Source organism: Carassius auratus, unplaced genomic scaffold (assembly GCF_003368295.1).
Source record: "Carassius auratus strain Wakin unplaced genomic scaffold, ASM336829v1 scaf_tig00011381, whole genome shotgun sequence".
Taxonomy (NCBI): Eukaryota; Metazoa; Chordata; class Actinopteri; order Cypriniformes; family Cyprinidae; genus Carassius; species Carassius auratus.
In genome coordinates, this window is record NW_020524198.1 from 15001 (window position 1) to 40620 (window position 25620).

The 25620-nt window shown below is 38.5% G+C and overlaps 7 non-coding genes across 7 annotated transcripts; all 7 read left to right on the plus strand.

Moving 5' to 3' along the window:
- The first annotated feature begins 7084 nt into the window (after positions 1 to 7084).
- On the plus strand, positions 7085 to 7166 carry trnas-aga (transfer RNA serine (anticodon AGA)). The gene has a single exon. It is a non-coding gene; the product is annotated as a tRNA-Ser (tRNA).
- A 148-nt stretch (positions 7167 to 7314) lies between these two features.
- On the plus strand, positions 7315 to 7386 carry trnah-gug (transfer RNA histidin (anticodon GUG)). Its single transcript has one exon. It is a non-coding gene; the product is annotated as a tRNA-His (tRNA).
- Positions 7387 to 7510: 124 nt separating this feature from the next.
- Positions 7511 to 7592, plus strand: trnas-uga (transfer RNA serine (anticodon UGA)). Its single transcript has one exon. It is a non-coding gene; the product is annotated as a tRNA-Ser (tRNA).
- Positions 7593 to 7714: 122 nt separating this feature from the next.
- On the plus strand, positions 7715 to 7787 carry trnak-uuu (transfer RNA lysine (anticodon UUU)). Its single transcript has one exon. It is a non-coding gene; the product is annotated as a tRNA-Lys (tRNA).
- Positions 7788 to 9435: 1648 nt separating this feature from the next.
- On the plus strand, positions 9436 to 9517 carry trnas-aga (transfer RNA serine (anticodon AGA)). Its single transcript has one exon. It is a non-coding gene; the product is annotated as a tRNA-Ser (tRNA).
- A 4564-nt stretch (positions 9518 to 14081) lies between these two features.
- trnav-uac (transfer RNA valine (anticodon UAC)) lies at positions 14082 to 14154 on the plus strand. Its single transcript has one exon. It is a non-coding gene; the product is annotated as a tRNA-Val (tRNA).
- Positions 14155 to 15395: 1241 nt separating this feature from the next.
- trnav-aac (transfer RNA valine (anticodon AAC)) lies at positions 15396 to 15468 on the plus strand. The gene has a single exon. It is a non-coding gene; the product is annotated as a tRNA-Val (tRNA).
- The last annotated feature ends 10152 nt before the right edge of the window (positions 15469 to 25620 follow it).

Sequence of the window (25620 nt, forward strand, 5' to 3'; positions counted from 1 at the left end):
ATGAAGATCAGCGCAGACAAAGGCTGCAGACAGCACATCTTTTTTGTTATCTTTATTTCATAAGTGCACAAAGTTTTGTTGTTATTATGTCTGTATCCAAAAAAGGAAACCCTTTATTCCCTTTATTCAGAGCTGGGTTGTTTGCAAGTAGGTCAGGCAGCAGTGTTGCACACAAACTGAGCAGAAGTTGGTCTGTTCTTGTAGTCGTGGCCGTACCTTCCAGCGATCGGACGGCTGAACACTTCCTAACACTTCCTAACAACATTTGAATACTTCCGAACAAGGTCGCAACACTTCCTAACTAAGTCAGAACGAAAGTCCGAAGACCTCCTAAATTAATCCGAACAGGTCCTAACGCAAATCCGAAACTTTCGAACAGATGGGGCAAAGGAGCCAATCAATTCCTACCAAGAGGAAAAAGCCAATTATCAAGTTGACATGCCAATCTCGCCGCTGATTGGCTGAATGAGTTTCGGGATATTCCAGCTGTTTGTATCTCACTGGACATCTGCTATCCGGAGATTCAAGGTAAAGCGTTATCACAATAAAAATCCGTGACATCAGTGTTAACCTATTTGTTCAAACATTAATTCATGATTTGGAATAAAGATTATTCTGATCGTTCTACGCCTGCGTAGCAAGGGAAGCTAACTTAACGTGATGCTAACTGATGCTTGTTAAGTTTTTATTTTCTATATCTTTGCAAGAATTTCATTTCATCATTCAGTATTCCAAGTATTCATTTCCTATGTTATTTCAGTCATGGCTGAGTGATTCTTTACTGAATGTATTTAAATCTTTTACTATTCCAGGTATTCATTAAATATCTATTTTTTTCCCCCTTTCTTACTTTATATACAAACACAGTTTTTATAATTATAAATCAAAAGCTATTTGCAATTTTTTGCAAGTAGGAACATATTTACTGCAGAAAACTATTAACCTGCCACATATTTTACCACTCAACATGTCTGCTTTCTATATACACACATATATATATATATATGTGTGTGTGTGTGTGTGTGTGTATATATATGTGTGTGTGTGTGTGTGTGTGTGTATATGTATGTATGTATGTATATATAAATATAAAACTCCAATAAACTCCTTTCTACTGTTGCTATATTAACACATATTTAACCACATTGATTTGTTCCCCAATACTGTTCAGATATGACCAAAACAGGCAAATCCTCTGCTTATTGGAACGACATCTGCCACAGGTATGCCCAGGGCACCTTCCAGTTCAGTACAGGAAAAAGGCCTGGAAGCAGAAAATGGAAGGAGGTCCTGGAGCGGATTGATGCCTGTCCCCTGCAAAGGGGGAATAAGGTGGACCTGTTTGGCAGGCACATAGTGTGCACTTGTGGGTTCCATAAGGTAGGTATATGATATAATATATCAAAGGCATGATAAGTCCCTGTATCATGTAATACACTATTTTATGCACCAACCCCTGATATATTCTCAGAATATATTCTCAGTACAGTTCTGCAGAATAATTGGTGTAATTATTTAACATGAATAGTATGACCTTCGTTTGTTCCTAATATTAATTTTCTCCCAGTCAACAGATAAGGTCCTGATTGAGTCAGGGCCTAAGGTAAAGGCAGGTGGCAGCTCAGAGGAGACAGGGACATCACAAGAAGTACATGGGGTGAAGTGTTCTCTGTGTAGTGTGGTTGTGGAGGCAGAGAAGTTCTCCGAGCACCTCTCTGACCACCACGTTGAAGAGAGGTGTGACAGCTGTGGGGTCAGGGTCCAGGGTGCCGTCGGACTCCTCCAACACATTGAGTCGAGCCATTATGGAGCTCTATTGGCTCCACGTGTCAGCCCTTCAAAAAATCCCACACCATCTCCGTGCCCCTCACCATCTCCATGGCTGCCTCCACCTCCACAGCACTTGCCGTCTCCAATGCCAGTACCAGTGTCTCCATCCCCAGGGCCCACTCCATTCCCACACCACTCTCCAGCTCCAAAGCCCTCACCACCTCCACGGCACTCTCCATCTCCACAGCCCACTCCATCCTCACATCTAGTACCGTCACTGCAGCCTACACCATCTCTGCCTCAGGCTATTACTGACTGGGAGAGCTTTCTTCCCAGTCAGTTCAAGAGAGTCCTCCAGCCAGCAGATTGGGTGTGGATTGCCAAGTGCCTCTATGAGCCCACAGGGCAGCTGAGGCAGAAGATCCAGGTGAACTGGTTTTATCCACCGATGCAGCCCAAGCCATGTCCTCCTGAGCCCGGGTGGTACTTCCGACAGAGGATGTTCTTGTGGGCACCAATGAGGATGTGGGGCATTCCTCTTAAATGCCCACAGTGTGGCCGGAAGATGCACCATTCAGGAATTTACCCGAAGGTGAGGGAGGTGATTGACATGGATAGCCGCTATTACCTTGTGGGTGGTGACTATCCACGCTGCAGTGCATGCAAGTTGCCAGTATGCCCATGGAGCCAGGACATCCTTTCACAACTGGATGTGGCACACAGGACCATGTTTCCAGCGGTGCTGACCACGCAGCTAGCCCTGGACAGGAAATGTGTGACTTTCCTCAGGCCAAGGACCAGTGGTAACAGTTCCTCCTACTTCCAGTCAGCAGTAGAGGAAGCCCACAGTGAGGAGTGGGCACGACGCACCATCCAGTACCTCTCTGATTGTGAGCATCATTTGAGAAAGGTTACCCTGGTCCAATCTGCTACGGCACCTGCCTTTTCTGCACCCGCACCCTTCAGGCCACTTCCACTCGCCCAGTGGTTTGAGACTGTCCACTCCAATGATATCCTCAGCCATTTGGATGAGATGAAGGGGGTGATTACCTCCACCTATGGCCGAATCCTGAAGATGGATTCTACAAAGAAGGTACAATACATGAAGGTTTCAGAATGAGGTTTATTTTCAGCCAGAAAGAATTTCAACATGATGAAAAATGTTGTGTTATATACATTTGTGTTATAAATATTGTAATGTACCATAACAAATCAAAGAAAATGTATAATTAAGCTTGTCAGAATGTCTTTATTTTTCCTTCTTTTTGTTTTTCAGATCACCAAAAAGCTGGCTGGTGGCATTGGGGACACGGCTGCATGGATGACCAACATTGGCAATGAGCTCGGCCAGGTTTTGAACAGTGTTCTGACAACAGCTGAAGGCGCAGGACTGGAGGAGCTGTGCCAGGGCGTCGTCAAACGTTACCAGAATGCTGGCGAGCCAGAGCCTGAGGTCATCTATGTTGACCGGGATTGCTGCAGTCAGTCAGGTGACATTTTCAAATTACTACTTTATGAAATCTGCACTGCAATATATTTTATAAAAGTGAATAGTGGTGTAAAAAAGTTCCCCTTTCCCTATTGGTGATGGTAATTAGTATTATTATTACAGCCAGTGTATTAAAAATTTTAATAAATTATATTGACTGAAAAGTATGTTTGAAATTAAATCAAATGCATGTTTTTTTATTTTTTCTCCTCCACAGGTGCATCTGCAGTGTTAAAACTTTTTCGGCCATGGAAGTCTATTGTAAGGCTAGATATCTTCCATTTTATGAGAAGATTCAACTGTGGCCTTACTACTGAGCACCACCCTCTCTATGGTACCTTTTGTTCAAAACTTTCCTCCTGTATCTTTGAGTGGGATCAGGAGGATGTGAAAGAACTTAAGGCGGCCAAGAGAGGGGAGTGGAAGTGCAGCCATGGTGGAAAGGCTCCCACTGAGGCACAGCTCATGGCCAGCATCAGCCCAAGTGAACTGGCGAAGCACTGTAGGCGGCGGACACGCAGGGCTGAGGAAATCCGGGCCATGATTTCAGGGCTGCTGGAATCAGTGTGGGAGCTAACTGACACTACAGGGTTTCGCCTGGTTAACCCTGACAGCATGCACCATGTATGGGAGATGCAACAAAAACACCTCGAGTGCATCCTGGACCCTCCACATGTAGAGTTGTACACAAAGACGGGGACACTCCAGAAGGGTGGCAAAGTCCTAAACGTGCTTAGGTGTGGCAGGGGGTCATCCTCGCTGGAGAGTTTTCACCGCCACCAATGTGCCTTCATTCCTGGTAAATTCTGAATGTTAAATTGCAGTATGTTTTATAGAATTTTATGTTGAAAAGATCGCTATTGTGTCAACAACAGAACCCTGGGTGCTACCTGGATTTGGCTTGTTTTCATGGAATTTACTATCAGTCTCATTATTATGTGTTACTGTTCTATAACTGTGTCATTAAATTTGTATGTCCTCAGTTTAAAATAATTGCTGACTGAATCTGTGCATTTTCATTCTTAGGATGGAGATGCAATGCCATGCACACACAAATGTACATGTTAGAGGGGGCCTCGAGGTGGAACATGAGCCGGGCAAAAGAAGCTGTATCTGTGGTGGGGGCCTCAACCCTCAGGACATTTGATGTCTGCACAATGTCTCATTTAAACAGCATGAGCCAACGGGTCCTTGGTCGGGCTTTGATGCCAGAATTTACACCTCCAGGAAAACCCACTGGTAAGATATCTCACAGGGAAATGCTGAGCATTGGACTATTTCTCTCTCTCTCCTGTATTTGTTTGTTTGTGTGTGTGTGTGTGTGAGTGTGTGTGTCCTCTCCCCATTAACAATGTGGTACAAATTATTGCAGGGGAGCGCATTGCAGTGGAGTACTTGTTGGCCCAGTCAAATAGAGGCGACCAGTTGATTGTACACCACAATGACATGCCTGAAGTCCCCCCAGAGGAGCCCGAAGAGGATAGTGAAATTGACACGACTGTGTGCCATGCAGCTGACCTTAGGGCTGATGACTCTGACCCTCCAGTAGCTGTCGTGCAGGCCCAGGTGACAAGTCAGGTGGGTGACACTGAACCCAAATCCCCTGATGAGGAGGTCACTGAGGAAGAGGAGGATGACACTGCAAGTCCTAGCACATCAAGCCAGGTAATATTGCTATTCTGTACTATTTTTTACATTTAAAAAAAATGTATCTGGTACAGTGCAAAACGCCTATTGTCACCAATGTGTAAAGTTAAAATATATGCATGTACAATGCAAAATAATTATTACAACACTGTATATATTTATTGGACTGTGTTTGGCATTTTTCTCAATTTCCAGAGTACACAGTGTGATTCCAGAGGTGTCTTGGGCTGGGAGGCAGTTGATGCCCTGGCAGCCTACTTGGTTGGCCTAAACCGAACGATCACTGCCTTGTCATCACAAGAGGAGGCCAACATAGTCCAGCTGTACATGGCTCTGCATGCCATGGACAAGGTACCATCAAAATATAGCCAGAGGGTTAAGAAGAAGGCTTTGACAGGACCTTGGAGAGCATCCAGGAAGCAGAGTGGCTCTGCTCCAGGACAGCAGGAAGCAGAGAGGTAATTTGACTATTTGGATCGTCACTAGTTTATAACCCAGTATACAGTTCAGATTATATCATCTTTCTTTTCCATAGATTGTTCATGACTCATGGGCAGGCAGCTCAGGACCCTGAAGTCCACAGGGTCTGTGAATGTGTTTGCCTAAGGCTTTTGAAAGAGTTTCAGCAAGCACGGAACAGGCCCAGGGACACACAAGGAAAAACTCTGCCAATTCCACAATCTATTGTGGTGGTATACAGCCACTTAAAACAGCTGATGGAGGACAGCAGAGAGGTTCTAGGACAGACTAACCTAGCTCTGGTCCCGATAAACACCACTACTGTCTCCTCGTGGTGAGTCTTTTTTTATGCAATACTTTTATACAATCACAGTAGTTTATCAAGATTGTACTTATAAAACATTCTTGTACATGCTTTTAAAAATGATGCTACAGGTAAAGAAAATGGGCTTTTATTCACTTAAATTGCAAACTTAAAATGAAGAATATTTCTCTTGCAGGCTACTAAGAAGACAGAAACGTGTAGACAGAGACATGCTTCTGCAGGGTACTGCACTGCCCAAACAAGTATATTTGGCAAAGGAGGCTCTTCCTGAAGTGCGCGCACTTCCAGCTGTTCCTGCACAGCATGGGCATGAGGCCATGGTATTTCAGGATTCAGCAAATCAGGAGGGAGAGGCCTTCATTCGTAAGCGTATCTCCAACAGGTGCCCAATGCCCACCCCTCCTCCTGGATCTTACTCTGCATTTCCCATATACCCACCAGCACCACACTTTGCATTCCCCGCTGGGTCCTACCCACCCTTTCCCAGCTACCAACCAGGTCTACCACTGCCTCATTCTACCCAATTCCAGCCACCTCCCCAATTCCAGCCACCTTCCCAATTCCAGCCACCTCCCCAATTCCAGCCACCTCCCCAATTCCAGCCACCTCCCCAATTCCAGCCACCTTCCCAATTCCAGCCACCTCCCCAATTCCAGCCGCCTCCCCAATTCCAGCTGCCTAATACCTTGCCATCACAAACTTGTCCCTCTACTCAGCCCAGGCAGCGCACATGGAGAAGGCAGAAAGCTGCCCAAGAGGATGAGGAGCGAGTGGCTAGAGGTGAACCACCACGGAAACGACTAGCAAAGGATATATATCACTATATCTGCAAGCAGTGTGGGCTGGCAAAAAATAAGACAACTGGACACACTCAGCTGAAGGGCCGGTGGTATTGTCCAGCCTCAGGTCTCTCTGTTGCACAGTGGAGGGAGAATGTACAGGGAGTTCTTTGATTTTTTTTTTCATTGGTGTATAAAGTAATGTATATAGTTAGGTTTTTATATAGTTGCATATGGTTCCGTTTTTAGTTGTGTTTGCTGTGATGTATGTTGTTGTGCTGTGAACATTTTGTTTTTAGTTGCTGTTTCCAGTGTTTAATTTGCAGTGTTTGTAAAAAAAGAAAGACACAACTCTTGTGGTGTAATAGTAACACATCCACCCTTTGGGTGGAAGATTCCAGGTGCAAGTCCTGGCAAGAGTGTGTGGTGTGTTTGTCAGATTATTATTATTATTATTAATTTTTTATTAGAAAATGTATAGTCAAAAACCAATCAAACACTTTACTTAAATCCTTTGTGAGTGTTTGATGGATAATTTTTTTTTCTTTTTCTTGCTTTCCCTCCTTTCTCCTTCTCTTTTCCCTTTCTTTCCCCCTTGTAGCAGTCCCTTTTGCCCTGTTTTTGGCCGAGTGGTTAAGGCGATGGACTAGAAATCCATTGGGGTCTCCCCGCGCAGGTTCGAATCCTGCCGACTACGCTGAAGGCCGTGAGGAAAAGCGTCCATGAATTTTTCAAGGTCCTCCCACTGATTTGCGAAATGTCCAGTCCCTCTTCGATGGACCAACACACTGCTGGTGCTTCTTCTATTCGGGCTCCAGGGGTTAACCCGGGAGAGCCAGTGGCACGCCGTGATCGTATAGTGGTTAGTACTCTGCGTTGTGGCCGCAGCAACCCCGGTTCGAATCCGGGTCACGGCAATACTCTGTCGTTGAGTGTACGGGAAGGTTGGCATTTTTTTACCACCTCATCTTTCTTCTCTATTTTGTTTTTGATGCCTGGCCTGTGCAGGGTGACAACTGGGCAGGCAGCCTGCCGCTAGACGTAGTTGTGGCCGAGAGGTTAAGACGTTGGACTTGAAATCCATTGAGGTCTCCCCGCGTAGGTTCGAACCCTGCCGACTACGGGAGGGCTTTGCAGTATTGCTTTAGCTTTCTGTGATGGTAATTGTGCCTTCTATGGTCCTTTGTCCTAACTGCTTCTAGCTTTCATCCCGTGACACCTGCGTCTCTTCTTTGCTCCACAAGAGCCCGGATAGCTCAGTCGGTAGAGCATCAGACTTTTAATCTGAGGGTCCAGGGTTCAAGTCCCTGTTCGGGCGAAGGTCTTTCTTTGGCCTCACCTTGCTATCACTACGGTCCATCTCTTCTGCTGACTCTGTACTGGAACGGTGTTCCTTCCTGCTCTCGGGGATCAAGGGATCTCCCTTGTGGTTAGTGAAAAACGAACAATGTTAAAACACTTGAACAAGGCAAAAGAAAAAGAAAAACATAAAGAACAATGGTGCCTGGAATTTTTGAGAACTGGAGCTTGTAGCCTAGAATTTTTCTTTGTAATTCATGTGAAAATCATCTTGTTTACTCACTTACAGAAAACAATACATTGATTTACATTTTCTAAGACACTTTTTGTTGGTAAAGGTCATATGAGAGTAGGCGTCAACTATCATGAATGTCATTATGATTTACACCTGAGAAGACAAAGCCCTGCATAATGAGCTGCATAAAGAGCCGCTCAGTCAGCTGTTGTCACTGAGAGGGAGGTGTTACAAGAAAGAACGTGAGAACAAAATAAATGTATATCATTTTAAGTTTGTAGTTTATTTAGAATATATTTAATTATCCCACAACATAATTTAATATGGGGGAGCAGTTAAACAGTTTATTAGGAACAATCAAAGCTGACTTTCAAACTAATTTTATTTTTGCATTATTACTCCAGTCACACAATCCTCAAGAAATCCTTTTAACAATCTGAATTTCTAAAAAACAACAACAACAAAAAAAACATTTATTGTTATCATTATTATTAATGTTGAAAATAGCAGAGGACATTTTTCAGGTTTTTTAGGGGGTAAATTAAAAGAACACCATTTTTTGTTACATTTGTTACAGTTACATGTATTTGTTACATTTATATTATTTACATCAAGCTTTTGAATGGTATAGTTTTGTATATTGTTATTGGAACTTCATAATATTTAACTTAATTATACATTTAGTCAAGAATTATAGTTTGGAAAGAGTCTAACTAGTAAAATGTTTAGACGTTATGTGAAAGCTAGTACAAGTATATAAATAAATATAAAGAGACTTACTCATGTTTATGATCTCTGCTGAATAAAGTGCTTCATTCTTTTTTTTCTGAGGAAATCCATTTCTCAAATCCTCAACCACGTCACATCTTTTTGGGGTGAATTATGTGTTATTCCTCTCATCGCGAAGCAAACAGTAAAATAAAAGCACTTGAACAACAGTCTGGCTGCTTTTTCTTCTGTGTGGGCGTATTCAAGCTGCGCTTCAGTTTGAATCTGAATAGAGCATTCAGCGTGGGGCGTGGTCACATTAGATATAATGAAGGGAGACGTGAAAAAAGGACATCGCCTTGTTTTCATATGGATTACTTTATCACAGAACATTTGTTTTAGGCAGCACTCGTTTACTTTAAAAGTAGACATGTCAAGCTTTCTATAGATATCTCTCTCATGTCTCTTCGTTGAGTATTCACAGAGTTACAGTTCATTTTAATGACGTGTTTGTAAATGAAGATCAGCGCAGACAAAGGCTGCAGACAGCACATCTTGTTTGTTATCTTTAGAAGTGCACAAAGTTTTGTTGTTATTATGTCTGTATCCAAAAAAAGGAAACCCTTTACTGGGTTACAGTCCGCTTGCTGACTGAGCTGGGATGTTTGCAAGAAGGTCAGGCAGCAGTGTTGCACACAAACTGAGCAGGAGTTGGTCTGTTCTTGTAGTCGTGGCCGAGTGGTTAAGGCGATGGACTAGAAATCCATTGGGGTCTCCCCGCGCAGGTTCGAATCCTGCTGACTACGCTGTTTGCTGAAGGCCGTGAGGAAAAGCGTCCATGAATTTTTCAAGGTCCTCCCACTGAGGCCAGTCGCGGATAGGTGTAGAGCGCTGACTAGCCAATAGAAACGAAGGAAATTGCAGGGAGGCGGGACGAGTGAAATACACAGAATTAGAGGTTCGAATCCCGTCTCGGCCACAAATACTATAAAATGAGTTCCTATTCCTTTTTTCATCTAGATACACTTTAATTATGATTAACATATAATAAACAAACTTTGTGAACAGATAAAATAAATCTTGTAATAACTGTTTTTTGTACGATGTACAAAATGTGCAACAATCTTAATAAACATGTACATTATAATAGGGAATAGTTATTTTTAATATAGAAAATTTTGAATAATTAAAAATAACATTTTGATAATTGTTCAGGCCTTTATTTTTAAAGAGACATCTATTTATATTTGTATAACTGTGCACAGTAAACCCATATATATAAAATAAAACAAAAACTCACAACAAAAGTAAGTTTTTCATTTTATTTATAATAGAGTAATATACTTAAAAATGAAAATAAAAATTAACCAAAATATATAATAATAAATATACATAAAATAATCATAGATTATTAAACAACACCTACAAATATAATACAAATAAAGATGTGGAGAACAGAAAAACAATAAAAATATGTTTTACATTAAATAATTTTTTATGTTTAATAGTAACAGTTATGACATTCAGTGTTTACATATCTATAACACATGCATACATGTTTTAATCAATAAATTAAAAAAAACTTAACACGCAGTTCAATACAGTTCAAACAAGGCCAAATGCTTACGGTATTTTAATTAACAAATTGAAATACATGAAACTATTTAAATGTATAGATTCAACAACAACAACAATAATAAAATCTAAAGTTGTGGAGAACACAGAAAAAAATATAACACTACCAGTTAAATGTTTTTGAACAGTAAGATTTTTAATTCTCACCAAGCCTGCCTTTATTTGATCCAAAATGCAGTAAAAGCAATTATATTGTTGAAATATTTTTACTAGTTAAAATAACTGCTTTCTATTTGAATATATAGTAAAATGTATTTTATTTCTGTGATGTGCAGCTGTATTTTCAACATCATTACTCCAGTCTTCAGTGTCACATAATCTTCAGAAATCAGAATATGATTTACTGCTCAAGAAAAACAATCCCCCAGGGATTCTTTAAATAGAAAGATCTGCATTTATTTGAAATAAAAAGCTTTCTTAACAATATAGATTATACCATTCTTTTGGGTGGAAAGAAATGACAGAAATTAATGCCTTTTTTTTAGCAAGGATGATTTAAATTGATTAAAAGGGATGATAAAGATGAAAAATGTTGATGATGAAAATTAAAAAAAAAAACATATATACACATATATATAGTAAGATTTGAGTAGATTTGAGCAGTAAACCATCATATTATTCTGATTTCTGAAGCTCATGTGACACTGAAGACTGGAGGAATGATGCTGACCATTCAGCTGCACATCAGAGATATAAATTACAGTATATATTCAAATATATAGACTTCCTGATAATGTTCGGGGTTCAAACACACTGTCTCTGTTTAAATCTAGATTAAAAACACATCTCTTTCGCCAAGCTTTCAAATAATATATCTCTTAAATTGTGAGTGCATTATTATTCTTTATCTTTGGTTAAACTAATTCATTTTACTTTGATGGATCAGCAGCTATGCTAATGATGTCTCTATTTGTTTCTATGTTTTGCCACGGGATTTACACAAGCTCCAGTCTGGATCCAGAACACCTGAGAAGAGATGATGCTGACCCTCAGAGGACCTCAGATGATGCTAACCCTGAATCAACAAACAGACTAACAAATATTGCTACACATGTGACTGCATCATATAATAATTATTAATTATTCATAATATTAATAATGTTCATAGTCTGGCTGACTACGTACGACTACTTGTATTAATTTTTCTAAAAATCCTGTCAAACGTGCACAAACTGACAGTCACCACTTATAAGCTACTACTAAATATTGTAGAAACATAATTTTCTGTAAAGTTGCTTTGTAACGATTTGTATTGTAAAAATTGCTATACAAATAAACTTGAATTGAATTGAATTGAAATAGAAAGCAGCTGATTTAAAATAGTAAGAATATTTAAAATGCTACTGTTTTTGCTGTACTTTGGATAAAATAAAGGCAGGCTTGGTGAGCAGAAGAGACTCCTCAAAAAACATTACAAATCTTACTGCTTAAAAACATTTGAATGGTAGAGTATTTTAAATAAAATATTTTTTTACAGAGTTTAATAATAGCCGTAACTAACATTGTAAACTAACATGTTTACAAAACTGAGCAAGATAAAATAACAATACAGAGTCAATACAATTAATTAACACACTAAAGTACAGTGTAAACAAGGCCAATACTTCTGATGTTTTATTTAACAAATGGAAATCAATTAAATAATTTAAAATTGTAGATTAAACAACAACAGCTACAATAATATTAATAATAATACAATTTAAAGTTGTGGAAAACACAGAAGAAGAAAAAAAAAGCCTTTGACCTGTTTAAGAAGATCTTTGCTCCTATGGTGCGTTGCCAAGAGATGTTCAAGGGCAATTCTCAACAGATCTGTCCATCTATGGTCCAACACGAAGACCAGCTGTTCTGAGGGGTCCAGTGTGAGCTGAACGAGGGACGCTTTTATGGCCGATGGTGTGGTGTTCTACAGAAGATTAACAGGATTACTTTATTAAAATATAATGTCTTGGTGTTGTGTGCACATTGAGAGAGACAGTTTACACACATAAGTGCCTGTATGAATTATTTATTTACCTGCATCTGGAAGAAACCCTTCTGACCTTTGATCCTCCACTGTCAAAGTGTCTGGTGTGATGTTTTGGTGGACTGAGAGTGAGACCGTCTTTAGGGTGACCTACTCTGTGGAGGAGGGTGTCTTGACAGAGCATGCATCATCTAAACATTCCTGAAATATAGATTCCAATTAAATATATCAAATGTATTTTATAATTCATTATATATATATATATATATATATATATATATATATATATATATATATATATATATATATATATATATATATATATATATATATATATATACCATTGTAATATTATATTTATATGGATATATATGCAACAGTAGAATTGCAATTTTATTTGTACAATTTTAAATGTTATTTTTTACATTTGAATATATTTTCTAATCATTGTAATTTATTCCTGTTATGAAAAGCTGAATTTTCAGAATTATTACTCCAGTCTCTGAAAATAATGTGCTTTTATCATTGTAGAGACAATGATAATATCAACATTGATTACAATAAGAAATGTTTTGTGAGCAAATAATCAATGATTTCTGGATCATATGACACACTGAAGAGTATAAATGATGCATCACATATACATACATATATATATATATATATATATATATATATATATATATATATATATATATATATATATATTGCACTAAAGTCTTGAAAATCACATAACATTCAAAACAGTTGCTATAATTAATCACATAAATATGATTATATGATAATTTAATAAGTAATTAATTATACGTTTTTTTTTTGGTTTAGTTTTTTAAAAAGAAACACAGAATTCACTTTACCTGCTTGCTGGGAGTTTGGCAGCGTATGTTGTTCAAACAAAACAATTTCGTGAAGAAATCTCCGATCGTAAAACGCGTCTCCTCTCCTTCAGAGCGAATGATTGACAGATGAGTATCCGCTGTTTGAATTCCGCGCCACGGAAGAGGCGAAACAGCGCCGGGAAATCTACGTGTGGCCACAAATATATCGCATCCGTAGTGTTAAGCACTACCATAGAGAATGAATGGGAAAAGTTAAGAGAAGTTAAGCTTAACTATTTTCGGCTCCCGCGCGGGAGGTCCCCAGTTCGAAACTGGGCGGGAACACTGAATCTCTTTTCACAATCGTTTAGGTGGGTTTCTGTTGAGGAGGAACTCAATTCTAGCAAGGCTTTGCGGCCAAGAGGCATGAACACAGTCACTAAAGGTATAGTTGATGCAGAAATGAAAGAGCAGTCATTGTTTGACCTAAACCTATCCCACAACTGTGACATTCCAAGCCTGTCTGGCTTTCTTCTGAGGAACACGAAAAAAGAGATTTGCCTGAGTGGCCCTCTGTTGAGCAGCAGCTCTGCATCACGAAGGCCCGTCTTTACACAGGTGTAGAGATAATTGTTAAGCCACACTAGGCAGCGGTAATACCCACGCAGACAGTACTCTGTACTTTTGACCTGGTAGTTTAGATGAACAGATGGCCGGTGCACTCAAAGACCCAATATTTCGTACAACATATAAATATACATATATTAAATGAAAGTGGGGAAAAAAGCAAAGAAGAAATGGCCACAGAGGATTCCCGCAAACAACTGGAGAAATTCCCGGTTTGCTGCTAAAAATAGAAGGTATTTGCGAACTGAAGAGCGCAACGCAATTTGTAATTTGATTCGCGCTCCAAGATGCATGAGATGAAAAGGTCTGACACCTTCGCCACAGGTTTCCGTAGTGTAGAGGTTATCACGTTCGCCTTACACGCGAAAGGTCCCCAGTTCGAAACTGGGCGGGAACACTGGATCTCTTTTTCAAAATTGTTCAGGTGGGTTTCTGTTCAGGAGGAACTCAACGCTTCCAAGGCTTTGCGGCCAATAGGCATTAATACAGTCACTAAAGGTAAAGTTGATGCAGAAATGAAAGAGCAGTCATTGTTTGACCTAAACCTAACCCACAACTGTGACATTCCAAGCCTGTGTGGCTTTCTTCTGAGAAACACCAAAGACGAGATTTTAGGAAACTCTGCGTAGACTGCCACGCCGAATGAACTCTGTCCTCTTGTGTAAGGGTCTTATTCCACCTAGGCCATCACGTAAGGCAGGGTCTCAAGGGGTGTCTAAAAGGGGGTACGTGGCAGGCCCTCCTTAGACCCCTGCGCGCCGGCCCTGTCTGTCCCAATGATCACCTGTGTCACCACAAACAGCCCATCAGTCCCTCTCACCGCCTATGTGACCACTAATTGCACTTCTGTCCACTGGTAATACAAAAACTGTGACCGCAAGCTGTCTATGTGTCCCCCTGATCCCCTACGTGCCCACAAGTAGCCTTTTTATCCCCTTGACGAACTTTAAAACACATCCATCTGGAGTGTTATTTTCTGATAAAATGATGCAAGCCGTAGCAGTTTCTAACACATGGCTAACCTTCTTGAAATTCAACACAATGGTCAACGAATCTGCCAATAAACCTGTTCAGGTGGCTCCTCGCTTACTCCCGAAGCACCCAGAGGTGTTAAACCCTCAGAATTCCACTGACCACAAACAGTCTGTATTTTTTACAATGGGATAGATTGTACGTGGCAAGTCCATGTCTCAGCTTTCTGAAGAGATATCAAGCTAAAACCTGATTTCCCATGCTAGTCTGGACACGTGCTACCCCTGTGGTGAGTTTCAATAAGATTGGAGAAACTTGAAATCTCGGCTCAAAAAAACTAAAAGTTTCAAGAAGATTGGAGAAACTCGAAAATTTGACCAACAAAAATCACCAAGAGAAATTTTCGAGTTTCTCCTGAGTTCTTGGAACTTTTGGTTTGTTAGTTTGAGACTAGCACAGGAAGGCAGGTTTCGGCTTGATATCAAGCTGCAAGTGTTTAATTCCGAGGTAAGTTAAGGGTAGCGTTTCAGGAAACTCTGCATAGACTGCCAGGCCGAATGAACTCTGTCCTCTTGTGCGTGGGAATTACGCCGATTGTCTATTTGCTTTCGGGCACATCACACTATAAATATTCGCCCAAAAGGCACTCTAGCGCTAGACTGTGGAGTTTCTGTAGTGTAGTGGTCATCACGTTCGCCTAACACGCGAAAGGTCCTCGGTTCGAAACTGAGCAGAAACAGCTGTCCCCTTTTGAAGAAATGTATGAACCCCTTTGAGCCGGCAGTTGGCTTCAGAAGGTTTAGCCTTTATGCGCCTCACACGCGAAAGGTCCCCAGTTCGAAACTGGGCGGGAACACTGAATCTCTTTTCACAATCGTTTAGGTGGGTTTCTGTTGAGGAGGAACTCAATTCTAGCAAGGCTTTGCGGCCAAGAGGCATGAACACAGTCACTAAAGGTATAGTTGATGCAGAAATGAAAGAGCAGTCATTGTTTGACCTAAACCTATCCCACAACTGTGACATTCCAAGCCTGTCTGGCTTTCTTCTGAGGAACACGAAAAAAGAGATTTGCCTGAGTGGCCCTCTGTTGAGCAGCAGCTCTGCATCACGAAGGCCCGTCTTTACACAGGTGTAGAGATAATTGTTAAGCCACACTAGGCAGCGGTAATACCCACGCAGACAGTACTCTTTACTTTTGACCTGGTAGTTTAGATGAACAGATAGCCGGTGCACTCAAAGACCCAATATTTCGTACAACATATAAATATGCATATATTAAATGAAAGTGGGGAAAAAAGCAAAGAAGAAATGGCCACAGAGGATTCCCGCAAACAACTGGAGAAATTCCCGGTTTGCTGCTAAAAATAGAAGGTATTTGCGAACTGAAGAGCGCAACGCAATTTGTAATTTGATCCGCGCTCCAAGATGCATGAGATGAAAAGATCTGACACCTTCGCCACAGGTTTCCGTAGTGTAGAGGTTATCACGTTCGCCTAACACGCGAACAGGAGCCGAAAATAGTTAAGCTTAACTTCTCTTAACATTCATTCTCTATGGTAGTGCTTAACACTACGGATGCGATATATTTGTGGCCACACGTAGATTTCCCGGCGCTGTTTCGCCTCTTCCGTGGCGCGGAATTCAAACAGCGGATACTCATCTGTCAATCATTCGCTCTGAAGGAGAGGAGACGCGTTTTACGATCGGAGATTTCTTCACGAAATTGTTTTGTTTGAACAACATACGCTGCCAAACTCCCAACAAGCAGGTAAAGTGAATTCTGTGTTTCTTTTTAAAAAACTAAACTAAAAAAAAAACGTATAATTAATTACTTATTATATTATCATATAATCATATTTATGTGATTAATTATAGCAACTGTTTTGAATGTTATGTGATTTTCAAGACTTTAGTGCAAAAAAATAAATAAATATATATATATATATATATATATATATATATATATATATATATATATATATATGTGTGTGTATGTGTGTGTGTGTATATGTATATATATATGTATGTGTATATGTATATGTATATGTATATATGTCAACATTTACTGTGTGGTACAACTTAAAATAACTATTTCCTATGTTAAATTAACTTTATTTCTGTGATGCATCATTTATACTCTTCAGTGTGTCATATGATCCAGAAATCATTGATTATTTGCTCACAAAACATTTCTTATTGTAATCAATGTTGATATTATCATTGTCTCTACAATGATAAAAGCACATTATTTTCAGAGACTGGAGTAATAATTCTGAAAATTCAGCTTTTCATAACAGGAATAAATTACAATGATTAGAAAATATATTCAAATGTAAAAAAAAAAAACATTTAAAATTGTACAAATAAAAATGCAATTCCACTGTTGCATATATATCCATATAAATATAATATTACAATGGTATATATATATATACCGGCAGAGGTTTCGTTTTCCGGACATTTTGATGATATGCCGGTCAAATATCGCCTCTTATTTGAGGAAAACTGAAAGCAGTTTATGTAACTTAAAAAATGACATAATCAGGCCGTATATGCAACATGTTTATTAGCCCAACTTTCAAACAGACGGAAAAAAACATGAACGTCCGATTGGCATCAAACAACCAATTGATTTTTACTATGGTTTCACATTTCATAGTTTAACAAACCAACCCCCCTTCCCCACATAAAATATCCGAATATAACATTGTTTTTATTCAAGCAAACTTAATTATAAACTCAGTATGTCTCATTTAGCTGGTAACATTTAAATGGCCACCGTGTGAAATGACTCCTTGTCAAATGAACTTGAACAAACAAATGACTAGGCCTATAACATTGTCTCGCGTCATTTTTGGCTACTTTTTATGCTTTTTTGCAGTGCTGAATTGTGCAGCTGCCGACTTAAAATCAAAACTTCCCAGTGTCTCTCCACAACTTGCAATTCGCATAAGCCGCGTAACCTTGTTCTCCGCAAGGCGACTTCGCTGCTTCGTCTTGATCCGATTTTGCAGCGAGAACCCCCTCTCTGCAGGAACACTTGAGACAGGGATTACACAGGCTATCTTGGCGAGCTTGGTCCACTCTGGATACATTTCGTTGAAATCACATATGAGGACCGGAGAGATTTAATTTTGCCGGACATTTGATTTTTTTCCCGGCCAATGTCCGGTAATTACCGGACAACGGAAACCCTGATATATATATTATGAATTATAAAATACATTTGATATATTTAATTGGAATCTATATTTCAGGAATGTTTAGATGATGCGTGCTCTGTCAAGACACCCTCCTCCACAGAGTAGGTCACCCTAAAGACGCTCTCACTCTCAGTCCACCAAAACATCACACCAAAACATCACAGTGGAGGATCAAAGGTCAGAAGGGTTTCTTCCAGATGCAGGTAAATAAATAATTCATACAGGCACTTATGTGTGTAAACTGTCTCTCTCAATGTGCACACAACACCAAGACATTATATTTTAATAAAGTAATCCTGTTAATCTTCTGTAGAACACCACACCACTGGCCATAAAAGCGTCCCTCGTTCAGCTCACACTGGACCCCTCAGAACAGCTGGTCTTCGTGTTGGACCATATAGATGGACAGATCTGTTGAGAATTGCCCTTGAACATCTCTTGGCAACGCACCATAGGAGCAAGGATCTTCTTAAACAGGTCAAAGGCTTGTTTTTTCTTCTTCTGTGTTTTCCACAACTTTAAATTGTATTATTATTAATATTATTGTAGCTGTTGTTGTTTAATCGACAATTTTAAATTATTTAATTGATTTCCATTTGTTAAATAAAACATCAGAAGTATTGGCCTTGTTTACACTGTACTTTAGTGTGTTAATTAATTGTATTGACTCTGTATTGTTATTTTACCTTGCTCAGTTTTGTAAACATGTTAGTTTACAATGTTAGTTACGGCTATTATTAAACTCTGTAAATAAATATTTTATTTAAAATACTCTACCAGTCAAATGTTTTTAAAGGGACAATAAGTAACTTTTTAGGTATTTTATTATCTAAAATCAATATTTTTATTCATAAATATGCCCTCAATGGTGTACAAATACCTATGCCAATGTTTAAACTAATCCTCGTAAATGAAGAATTTATTATCTTTATATACATGGAACGGGTAGGTCGACGGAGGCTTCCATGTAGTTCCGCCATCTTGCAAAACTATAATGGCAGAGAGGGACAAAAAGTACTAAGCCAACGCGTTTCCACAACGCGTTTTCGGTCAGAGCCAGAAACGCAGGTGCAGAGCAGTGAGAGGCGCTTGAAACTGCACCGGCAAGTTTAAAAGTCTGGATTGCATTCTTATTATGGACCATACATTGGCCATAAAAGCGTCCCTCGTTCAGCTCACACTGGACCTCCTCAGAACAGCTGGTCTTCGTGTTGGACCATAGATGGACAGATCTGTTGAGAATTGCCCTTGAACATCTCTTGGCAACGCACCATAGGAGCAAGGATCTTCTTAAACAGGTCGAAGGCTTTTTTTTTCTTCTTCTGTGTTTTCCACAACTTTAAATTGTATTATTAGAGGCCAAGCACCGAAGGTGCGTAGGACCCTCTTGTTTTTGTTGGCGTTCTTATTATTATTATTATTATTCTTCCGACTGGGCGTCTATGGCAGCCCATAGAACCGAATGCGGGAAAGTTGTAATGGTTTGACATTCTGATAGAGGACAGTGCCAACATTAAGTACACCAATTTTGGTGTGTCTAAGTCAATCCCTCTAGCGCCACCAACTGTCCAAAATTTCACTTTAATTTTGTTAATAACTTTTTAACCCTAAGGCCAATCAACGAAATTCTTTTTTCCTCTAATTTCTGAGCTCGTGCCGATTCGATTGCACCCTACGAAGTCATTTCCGTCATAGAAATATGACCGCCATTTTGAATTTCTTTAAAAACCTACTTTTTCGAACTCGTCCTAGACGGTTTGTCCGATTCACACGAAAATTGAACCATATCATCCTCAGGCAGTGCTGACCAAAAGTTATGCAAATCAAATTGATTCGTCAAACCGTTTTCGATAAACGCTCTAACAAATTTTATGTAGTGCTTACAAAAACAGTCGTAAGGCTGTATCTCGGCAACGACTTATCCTATTCAGACCAAACTTGGTACATGTCATAACAAGCATGACCTGAGGCAACATGCTGTGATTGGGCGCAGCGCCACCTACTGATCCGGAGATATGAAAAACTGCTATTTTTGCTTATAACTTCTGAACAGTTTGTCCAAAAATCATAACATTGGTCTTGTTAGATTCAGGGCAACATGCCGAGTCGACTGATATCCAATTTGACCATTTCGGCCATTTTGACTGTCGGCCATTTTGAATTTTGTGCTAAAATGCTGTATTTTAAGAACGCATCAGCAGATTGTTACGAAACTTGGTATGGTTCATCAGCACAATGTCCTGAAGGAGCGTGAGAAGTTTCAAAACAGCGCCACCTAGTGGTGATCTTCTTTTTTTAAATGCTTATAACTTTGGGTGTGGTTGACTTATTTTCACGAGACTCATCAAATTGGACTCCTGAAACCTTACCGAGTCCTATGATACCAAACATGCTAGGTTTTGCCTTTCGGTTTGTGTAGCGTTGTGATTTAGCGCTTAAAAAACATTTGGCTATATCTTCGAAACCGCTTGTCTGATCGAGACGAAACCACCGTCAGAAGTTCGGAAACATAGGTCGATAGCTATATGCCAATGCCCAAATACCAAAATATTGATAGTAAGGGGTAGTAATATTCAATCAAAGTCAAGAGTCAGTCATTTTTTACGTGCTTTTTCATATAAATGTCTATAACTCTGAAGTGAATTGAGATATTTTCACCAAAATTGACACACATATGTATGGGCTCACTCTGAGCACACATAAAAAAAATGGTGGGACTGAGCCTCTTGGTGGCGCTATAATAGAACAAAACATGAAATTCTCATTGACTTCAATACAGTTTTGTGAAATAAAATGCTATACTAAACAAATGCATTGGTGTAATATTACGAAACTCAGAATGTGCCAACAACACCATCCCCTGAAGGTATTCAAAATATTTTGAAACAGCGCCACCTAGTGGTCAAAAGTTATAACTCAATTTATGTAAAGGCTAATAACTTTTGAATAAATCTGGCTATTGACATGACGCTGGTCTTTGTAGATTCCTTGGGTCAAGTCGAGAACATAGATACAAAGTTTTCCTTATTTGGCTGAACTTCCTGTCCGCCATTTTGATTAATGTTGAAAACCTACTTTTTCGAACTCCTCCTAGACCGTTTGTCAGATTTTCACCAAATTTGACGTGGCTCATCTTCAGAACATGCTGGCAAAAAGTTATGGATTTCGTTTCGACATACGAAACGGTTCTCATTTAGCGCATCAACAAATCTGCTTGAAGGGTGCCAAAATGCATTTGAGGCTGTATCTCTGCAAAGCTTTGACATATTTGCACCAAACTTTGTATGTGTCATCGACACCTCACACTGACCGTTCCAAACTAATTTGGTAACAGCACCACCTATTGGTTACACGTGATAAGCCAATAAATCCTATTACTAGTTGTTGTGTTGATTGTTTTCAAGCCATTTTGCCTAAAATAATCTTAAAACTGTCTTAATTACTCATTCCTGCCGTTCGTCTGAAGCTTGCTTCTGTAGTGCTTGGCCCCGTTATTGCTGCTTGCAGCTATATTTATTAATATTATTGTAGCTGTTGTTGTTTAATCTACAATTTTAAATTATTTAATTGATTTCCATTTGTTAAATAAAACATCAGAAGTATTGGCCTTGTTTACACTGTACTTTAGTGTGTTAATTAATTGTATTGACTCTGTATTGTTATTTTATCTTGCTCAGTTTTGTAAACATGTTAGTTTACAATGTTAGTTACGGCTATTATTAAACTCTGTAAATAAATATTTTATTTAAAATACTATACCAGTCAAATGTTTTTAAAGGGACAATAAGTAACTTTTTAGGTATTTTATTATCTAAAATCAATATTTTTATTCATAAATATGCCCTCAATGGTGTACAAATACCTATGCCAATGTTTAAACTAATCCTCGTAAATGAAGAATTTATTATCTTTATATACATGGGACGGGTAGGTCGACGGAGGCTTCCATGTAGTTCCGCCATCTTGCAAAACTATAATGGCAGAGAGGGACAAAAAGTACTAAGCCAAAGCGTTTCCACAACGCGTTTTCGGTCAGAGCCAGAAACGCAGGTGCAGAGCAGTGAGAGGCGCTTGAAACTGCACCGGCAAGTTTAAAAGTCTGGATTGCATTCTTATTATGGACCATACATATGCCGCGCCACAGGAGAAGAAAACATCGTCGCCAAAACAGTCAAAAATAGAACGTAAAACGAAACGTGACTGTAGATTACAGAAAACAAGAGTTAATGTCTGTGAAGCTTTTTCTAGGTGGAAAGAGCTAATGCTGGATAAAGATTTCAAAAGAAACGCTGAAGTGGCCAGTTTTCTTCTCGACAGGTAAGTCAGTGTTACAATCTATATTACAATATTTTTTTTTATATCTTACAATGCACATTATTCAGAAAATATAACGAATAAAGAAGACATAACTACTAATTACAATATTTCATGTTTTCCACAGTCAGTAATTCATACTGTAACATTCGTTTGTTTATGGTCATGTTGCAGTTTGTTTGAAATAACACACCTGTTCACCTGAAGGAAAACTCGACGAAGTGCTATTAGAAGACATCCCGTCAAAGCTTTTTGGTACATATCGCCTACCGTAGATGCAACGCGCATTTGAAAAAGCGAGGCGCTGGAGAGCAAAATTAGTTTGAATGCAAAATACAATTTCACCACTAGATGGGAGTAATTCCTACTTAGTGTCCCTTTAAGCAGTAAGATTTGTAATGTTTTTTGAGGAGTCTCTTCTGCTCACCAAGCCTGCCTTTATTTTATCCAAAGTACAGCAAAAACAGTAGCATTTTAAATATTCTTACTATTTTAAATCAGCTGCTTTCTATTTCAATTCAATTCAATTCAAGTTTATTTGTATAGCTATTTTTACAATACAAATCGTTACAAAGCAACTTTACAGAAAATTATGTTTCTACAATATTTAGTAGTAGCTTATAAGTGGTGACTGTCAGTTTGTGCACGTTTGACAGGATTTTTAGAAAAATGAATACAAGTAGTCGCACGTAGTCAGCCAGACTATGAACATTATTAATATTATGAATAATTAATAATTATTATATGATGCAGTCACATGTGTAGCAATATTTGTTAGTCTGTTTGTTGATTCAGGGTTAGCATCATCTGAGGTCCTCTGAGGGTCAGCATCATCTCTTCTCAGGTGTTCTGGATCCAGACTGGAGCTTGTGTAAATCCCGTGGCAAAACATAGAAACAAATAGAGACATCATTAGCATAGCTGCTGATCCATCAAAGTAAAATAAATTAGTTTAACCAAAGATAAAGAATAATAATGCACTCACAATTTAAGAGATATATTATTTGAAAGCTTGGCGAAAGAGATGTGTTTTTAATCTAGATTTAAACAGAGACAGTGTGTCTGAACCCCGAACATTATCAGGAAGTCTATATATTTGAATATATACTGTATTTTATATCTCTGATGTGCAGCTGAATGGTCAGCATCATTCCTCCAGTCTTCAGTGTCACATGATCTTCAGAAATCAGAATAATATGATGGTTTACTGCTCAAATCTACTCAAATCTTACTATATATATATGTGTATATATGTATTTTTTTTTAATTTTCATCATCAACATTTTTCATCTTTATCATCACTTTTAATCAATTTAAATCATCCTTGCTAAAAAAAAAAAAAGACATTAATTTCTGTCATTTCTTTCCACCCAAAAGAATGGTATAATCTATATTGTTAAGAAAGCTTTTTATTTCAAATAAATGCAGATCTTTCTATTTAAAGAATCCCTGGGGGATTGTTTTTCTTGAGCAGTAAATCATATTCTGATTTCTGAAGATTATGTGACACTGAAGACTGGAGTAATGATGTTGAAAATACAGCTGCACATCACAGAAATAAAATAGAAAGCAGTTATTTTAACTAGTAAAAATATTTCAACAATATAATTGCTTTTACTGTATTTTGGATCAAATAAAGGCAGGCTTGGTGAGAATTAAAAATCTTACTGTTCAAAAACATTTAACTGGTAGTGTTATATTTTTTTTCTGTGTTCTCCACAACTTTGGATTTTATTATTGTTGTTGTTGTTGAATCTATACATTTAAATAGTTTCATGTATTTCAATTTGTTAATTAAAATACCGTAAGCATTTGGCCTTGTTTGAACTGTATTGAACTGCATGTTAAGTTTTTTTTTTTATTTATTGATTAAAACATGTATACATGTTGTTGATTTTCTTTTTTTTATTGATATTACATTTTATTGACTTGCTCAGATATGTAAACACTGAATGTTATAACTGTTACTATTAAACATAAATAATTATTTAATGTAAAACATATTTTTATTGTTTTTCTGTTCTCCACATCTTTATTTGTATTATATTTGTAGGTGTTGTTTAATAATCTATGATTATTTTATGTATATTTATTATTATATATTTTGGTTAATTTTTATTTTCATTTTTAAGTATATTACTCTATTATAAATAAAATGAAAAACTTACTTTTTTGTGAGTTTTTGTTTTATTATATATATATGGGTTTTCTGTGCACAGTTATACAAATAGAAATAGATGTCTCTTTAAAAATAAAGGCCTGAACCATTATCAAAATGTTATTTTTAATTATTCAAAATTTTCTATATTAAAAATAACTATTCCCTATTATAATGTACGTTTATTAAGATTGTTGCACATTTTGTACATCGTGCAAAAAACAGTTATTACAAGATTTATTTTATCTGTTCACAAAGTTTATTTATTATATGTTAATCATAATTAAAGCGTATCAAGATGAAAAAACGAATATGAACTCATTTTATAGTATTTGTGGCCGAGACGGGATTCGAACCTCTAATTCTGTGTATTTTACTTGTGATTTTTGTTGGTCAAATTTTCGAGTTTCTCCAATCTTCTTGAAACTTTTAGTTTTTTTGAGCCGAGATTTCAAGTTTCTCCAATCTTACTGAAACTCACCACAGGGGTAGCACGTGTCCAGACTAGCATGGGAAATCAGGTTTTAACTTGATATCTCTTCAGAAAGCTGAGACATGGACTTGCAACCGTACAATCTATCCCATTGTAAAAAATACAGACTGTTTGTGGTCAGTGGAATTCCGAGGGTTTAACACCTCTGGGTGCTTCGGGAGTAAGCGAGGAGCCACCTGAACAGGTTTATTGGCAGATTCGTTGACCATTGTGTTGAATTTCAAGAAGGTTAGCCATGTGTTAGAAACTGCTACGGCTTGCATCATTTTATCAGAAAATAACACTCCAGATGGATGTGTTTTAAAGTTCGTCAAGGGGATAAAAAGGCTACTTGTGGGCAAGTAGGGGATCAGGGGGACACATAGACAGCTTGCGGTCACAGTTTTTGTATTACCAGTGGACAGAAACGCAAGTAGTGGTCACATAGGCGGTGAGAGGGACTGATGGGCTGTTTGTGGTGACACAGGTGATCATTGGGACAGACAGGGCCGGCGCGCAGGGGTCTAAGGAGGGCCTGCCACGTACCCCTTTTTAGACACCCCTTGAGACCCTGCCTTACGTGATGGCCTAGGTGGAATAAGACCCTTACACAAGAGGACAGAGTTCATTCGGCGTGGCAGTCTACGCAGAGTTTCCTAAAATCTCGTCTTTGGTGTTTCTCAGAAGAAAGCCACACAGGCTTGGAATGTCACAGTTGTGGGTTAGGTTTAGGTCAAACAATGA